Source organism: Ranitomeya imitator, chromosome 2 (genome assembly GCF_032444005.1).
Source record: "Ranitomeya imitator isolate aRanImi1 chromosome 2, aRanImi1.pri, whole genome shotgun sequence".
NCBI lineage: Eukaryota > Metazoa > Chordata > Amphibia > Anura > Dendrobatidae > Ranitomeya > Ranitomeya imitator.
Genome location: NC_091283.1, coordinates 536382474 through 536388941, shown reverse-complemented (window position 1 = coordinate 536388941; position 6468 = coordinate 536382474). Strand labels below are relative to the sequence as shown.

Below are 6468 nucleotides of genomic sequence, written 5' to 3'. Positions count from 1 at the left end.
ATACAGTAGCGGCATATTTAGTGGCGCTGTGTAATATAGTTTTACCGCAAAAAAACATATTTGTGGCACATAATTAATATAGAAAGACTTAGCCGTATTACCCATGATTTGCTTAGTATAAGCAAATTTATACACGGGCCGCAGTTTTATTTGTTGTGTATATAAATGAGCTTGACGAGTGGTAGCGTGTGGTTAATATAGATTGCGCAAAAAATTTACACAGATAATTTATTTTAGATGGAATCCCAAAATTTTTCGGCTTTTTCCAGTCAAGTTGCGGATCCGGTACTCGGTATGTTTCAAGATTTATATACATGTATCTGATAGTGGCCCATTCTAAGTAAGGATTGTTTATTTTATATTATCTTATATTGTTTATTCTTTTTTGTTTAAGCTGAATTAATCAGGGCCCTCCCCGATAATCTAGATGAATTTACCAGGAACACCCCCGATGCTGTAGATGAATTTACCAGGAACACCCCCGATGCTGTAGATGAATTTACCAGGAACACCCCCGATGCTGTAGATGAATTTATCAGCAACTACAGCGATGATTTTTTAAACGGCTTCAGCGTGCCTGCTCTGGAGTGTGGCGCTGCTGTGGGGGCTTTGACTCAGGCCATCATAGGTGCGTTGTGTGACTGCTGTGTATGTGTGTGTGTGTGTGTGTGCGTATATAGCTTTTAAGTATTTAGACGTGTAAATATATATATTAATTCTTTACAGATGTCGACATGCTTCCAGAACCAACCACCACGGAACACAATCAGCTGCCTGTTGAGGAACTGGTGTACCAGACCCCCACGCCGAGAAACAGCCCTGATTCTAGAGCCCCTAAAAAACAGCTCGGACCGGGGTGCCGGAAAGGAAAAGGTGAGAATCGTATGAAAAGTTTTTGCACAACCGCTCTGCGAAAAGCCACCACGCCTCTACTAAGGCCTGTATCTTTATTTATAGCTTGTAAACTGAAGCCTAGAAGAATTTTCACAAAAGAGAATATACCGGAGCTAATGGAGAGCCTCGCAGAAGCTACAGAAGACGCCACGGCAATCATTCACCACACATCGCTAGCCCGTAAGTGTATATTTTGGTATACATGCACAGTCTCTGTACAATCAATGATACACGTGCTTCACCATTGAGATCCAGGGCACACAGATATCTGACACATGTATAATCTTTCCTGCAGCTAAGCGCAGCGACCTGCGTCGGTCTCACACATATCTGACACATGTATAATCTTTCCTACAGCTAAGCGCAGCGGCCTGCGACGGTCTCGCACATATCTGACACACGTATAATCTTTCCTGCAGCTAAGCGCAGCGGCCTGTGACGGTCGCGCACATATCTGACACATGTATAATCTTTCCTACAGCTAAGCGCAAAGTCATGAGAAAAACACCTCCAGCACCTCTACAGCCGCTACAGATCATCGAGAATGGCGCAGCACCAGCGTGGCCGGCGATACAGACGGCTAATGGAGCTGTTAGAGCATATCCACTATCACCGATCTGCGTGGTGCAGGACGCAGGAAACACTGTACCGTCGGACCATCGTGAAATACCCCATTCAAGCACCGGACAGCCATCGACAATCCGTGTGAATGACCCCGCGCTATTATATCCAGAAGTGGTCGAGGCACCCCGAAAACATAAGCGAAAAACAAAACATGTTACAGAGCCACCAACCGCATACTGCGCCGTGGGTGCAACAGCCACGATGACTCGTGAAGAGTATGATCGCGAGATTGATCAGCTCGCTGATGGTAAGCAACCATCCGTAGAACCGCTTATTATACGTATGTCCCACACTATGCATCCGAAAGCGACATGTCTAACTGTACCTACTAATGCCTCTGGGGTCAGACCCTCAGGAGCCTCTAATTTGGGTGACATATCTCATGTCTGTGTATCTAACTCTGTTAATGTTAAGAAACGGTCAAAGAGGTCGCGACCGGCTGATGCTAAGGTGTGTAAAGAGCTTAAGGTGTGTAAAAAGCCAAGGATTCATGCGCCAGCTACAGATCTGCCGCATGAATCCCGCAGCTGGGGCCCCGTTGAAATGCTTGTGTTTCAGGAACACTTCGTCCGCTACTTACGCTACAAACGCTGGGTCCCCAAAATAATGTTTTTTTGCGATACTTTTGAAAAATTATTATCAACACAAAGCCCAACACAGGCTAATAAGTCCGAACTATACGCACTTCGGAGCCTGCTGCTGGATGGCGAGATAACAACTACAGCGACCCCATTATGACTAGATATGGTCGGCTACGGCCTGCATAAACCACCTAAACTAACACTACCCAGGTATAATAGGGCTAGAGTTATAAAGAGGGCTCTAAAATTGTTGGTCAGCGCTAGACGGGCGCTATGCTCTAGGAGGCGTCGTGGTGACATGTGTCCTGCAGGGCCTCTACAGACACCACAGACGTCGTCATAAGAGTCAGAACACCAAACACATAGTCCAGGCAGCTCTGCAGACGCCGCACATGCATCTACACAAAATTCACAAGCCGCAGACGCTGACGCTGCTGGTAATGTGCGGAGCCCCGATCATACAGTATTTTTGCAACACATCCATCATCATGAAAGGGCCCTCCGCAATTTCAACGGCCATATACATACAGATCATTTTAGATTTGTAAATTTGGAGCGTGTACGATCATTTGAAGAGGGCTTGAATATTGTTCATGAAGGCATTCAGGCATTACTGGATAGAATCATCAGGGACATTGAACCTGGCGACTTTGTACAGTTAAGATTTGATGCCGGCGATACTTTAGACCCTATTTTCACTACAAAACAGACCCGTGAAGATTTTAATTCCGAATCTTTTTTAAATGCTGTTGCCCGCGCACTTCAAAGTAACAGTGAATGCATAGCATCCAATTCGCTAAAGCTAGTCGTCACCATCATTAAAAACCGCCGCGGTGGTGTAAATAGGCGCTTGAAATCTATAGTGAGCAGTCAGATCATTAAACAAAAGAGACAATGGCTGTATGATTTTAACAATTACACGACAAATCTGTGTTTGGCTGCTAGTGTGTGCGCCCTGATGGACGACACGGATGCCACTGATGGTGTTTTACTGAGCCGTTCTAAAAACATACACGCAGCACTGGGCATCCCTGATGATCAATTAGTGAGTTTTAGCGACATCCCTGCATTTGAAAAATATTTGGGGGTCACCATTAAAGTACTGTACTATAGTCAGGGCGATTGGCGCTACTTTCAGAGCGACAATACAGCTAGTGGTAAAACCGTATTCATATTGTTCCATGATAATCACTACTACGGGATCAAAAATATGAAGGGTTTTATCGGCGCTAAGCACTTTTGTGAGCTGTGCAATTCAGTGTTTCACCACAAAAACAACCATTCCTGCCAGTATTTGTGTAAAGCCTGTCAGAGAGAGAATTGTGAAGAAAGCAGACCCGACCAGCAGCCCAGATGTCCTGTTTGCAGAGTTTATTGCCGCTCGAGCGAGTGCTTAGATTATCACAAACAATTGGGTTTAGGCGACCCGGCATTCTGCAGACTTAAAATATTTTGTGATAAATGCAACCGTTTTGTCCCCAGAAATAGCGAAACAGAGCTTAAATGTAATGGTTTGCGCTGTCCTGTATGTCGCAGACATATAAATAAATTCGATGCCCATCTTTGTTACATGCGGAAGTATGTAGCACAGGATGAGTCAGATTGCTATATCTTTTATGATTTTGAATGTATGCAGGAGACAGGCACGCACGTCCCGAATTACATTTATGCTACAACGCTGTATGGCCACCCCTCCTGGGAGTTTGAGGGTGATACCTGTACACATGACTTTGTTCAGTTCTTTACAAGCGGTAAATTTTCAGATCATACATTTATTGCCCACAATGGCGGACGATACGACGCATACTTTATTGTTAAGGAACTGATTTCTGAAAAACTACAAGTACAGTTGATAACCCAAGGTGGTCGTCTCTTGTGTGTGTCGCTACCCGATTTGTCTATAAGGTTCATAGACTCTCTAAATTTTATCCCCATGAAACTCAGTAAATTACCACAGGCCATGGGCTTTTCAGGAGGCAAAGGACATTTTCCACACTTTTTCAATACCAGAGAAAACCAAAACTATGTAGGTCCCATACCTGATGTAAAATATTATGGGGTGGAGTACATGTCACCTGGTGAGAAGGTAGAGTTCCTGGAGTGGTATGCGACACAGGTAAATACAACTTTTGACTTCAAGGCCGAGCTAAAATCTTATTGCAAACAAGATGTTGAAATTTTGAGACACGCCTGCGAGATCTATAGAGAGCGTATTATGCAGATGACGCAGAAAAATGTTAAAAAATACTGTAGGCGACAAAAGCAGAGGATTGTAGTGAGCAGATGTGTTGATCCTTTTCAGCTCATCACCCTGGCTTCGGTGTGTATGACAATGTACCGGTTTAAATTTCTTCCAAAAAAGACAATCGCCATTTTACCTGGTGATAATTATCACAAGGCAAAAAAGCGATACTCGACACCCGCTATACAGTGGCTCATGTATGTAGCCCACTCTGAGAACAGCGACATACAGCACGCTTTGAGAGGCGGTGAAAAACAGGTCGGGAAGTATTTTCTAGATGGTTATGCCTATGTTAGCGGCCAGCACATAGCCTTTGAATTTCAGGGGTGTTTTTACCACGGATGTCCCGTGTGCTATAATGAAAATGACACGAATAAGGTCACGAGTACGTCCTACGGCCAGTTATATTACGCCTTTTTAGCTAAAAAGCGTTACTTACAGTGCTGCGGGTACACAGTAAGAGTGATGTGGGAGCATGAGTGGAATGAAATGATTGAAAATGATTCTAACCTTCAAACATTTCTTCGCCAGATGGAATTCCCCGTTCCTTTAGACCCCCGTGATGCGCTTTATGGCGGGCGAACTAACGCCATTAAGCTCTATCACCATCTGGAAGAAGGGGAGACTTTACATTACTACGATTTCACCAGTCTGTACCCCTTTGTAAACAAAACTAAAACATACCCTGTAGGCCATCCAGACATCATCTACGACAATTTTGGATTCATTAAAAAATACTTTGGCATTGCTAGAGTCAAGGTCTACCCGCCGAGAGATTTATTTTTTCCAGTTCTACCGGTAAAACTCAACAAAAAATTAATGTTTCCCCTTTGCTACACATGCGCTGCAAATTCCCAGACAGATATTTGTGCCCACAGTGATGAAGAACGGGCGCTGACAGGCACCTGGTGCACTATAGAGCTCGAGATGGCTATAGAAAAAGGGTATCGGATCGCCCACATCTATGAAATATGGCCTTTTCCTAAAACCACTGATGATCTGTTTGCTCCCTACATTAAATTACATCTTAGGGATAAGCAGGAAGCCTCTGGTTATCCTAGCTGGTGCACTGATGACGCCAAGAAACGGCAGTACATTGACTCTTTTCTTGAAAAAGAAGGTGTCCAATTACGGCCTGAAAATATAGCTGTCAATCCTGCTAAGCGCCAGATCTCCAAGCTTTTCTTAAATTCTTTATGGGGAAAGTTTGCGCAGAGATCTAATCTATCATGTACCAGCATTGTTAGGGATCCGGATGAGCTTTTTAAGTATTTGTTCCTGCCTTACTATGACATTTCAATGTTACATTTCCTTGATGATGACACCGCAACCATTAACTGGAAATATGCAAAAGGCCACCACACACTCAACAAAAACACAAACGTTTTTATAGCGTGTTTTACAACAGCGTATGCTCGGTTAGAGCTCTATTCGCTGCTGGACCGGCTGCAGGAGAGGTGCCTTTATCACGACACAGATTCAGTTATTTTTGTACAGAGAGACGGTGAGTGGCAACCGCCTTTAGGCGATTACCTGGGGGAGCTGACCAGTGAAATACCCGATGGTACACACATCACAGAATTTGTATCCGCGGGCCCCAAAACTTACGGCTACAAACTCAACACCGGTAAAACTGTCTTAAAAGTTAAGGGGATAACACTAAATGTTGGTAACTCTCAATCTATTAATTTCAACAGTCTGAAAGATCTAGTTCTGGACTACCCGCGCAATTCTGCCACAGAAACTCAGAAACGTATTGTCGTACAGCAGGCGTCCATTGTGAGAAATAAAAAGTACTGGGATATTGAAACAAGGCCATTACGCAAAACACAAAAGTGTGTTTATACAAAGCGGCGACTATTAGACGATTTCACAACATTACCTTTTGGATATTAGTCGAGTATTGTGATGGATACGCGTCTGCAGCACCCATTCTCGTGCATTCTAGCAGGCCCGTCTAATTCTGGAAAGAGCTATTTTGTAAAACAGCTGCTATATAATATTGAATCTAATTTTTCTCAGAAACCTGATAATATTGTATGGTTTTATTCGTGTTGGCAAAAACTATATGATGAAATCTCTCTCTCTTTTCCCCACGCCAGATTTGTGGAGGGTCTGCCGAATACA

At 43.8% G+C, this 6468-nt stretch overlaps 1 long non-coding RNA gene across 1 annotated transcript; it reads left to right on the top strand.

Annotated features, from left to right (window-relative positions):
* The first annotated feature begins 601 nt into the window (after positions 1 to 601).
* Positions 602 to 1020, top strand: LOC138667572 (uncharacterized). The gene is made up of 3 exons (XR_011318828.1): positions 602 to 628; positions 727 to 873; positions 958 to 1020. It is a non-coding gene; the product is annotated as an uncharacterized lncRNA (long non-coding RNA).
* The last annotated feature ends 5448 nt before the right edge of the window (positions 1021 to 6468 follow it).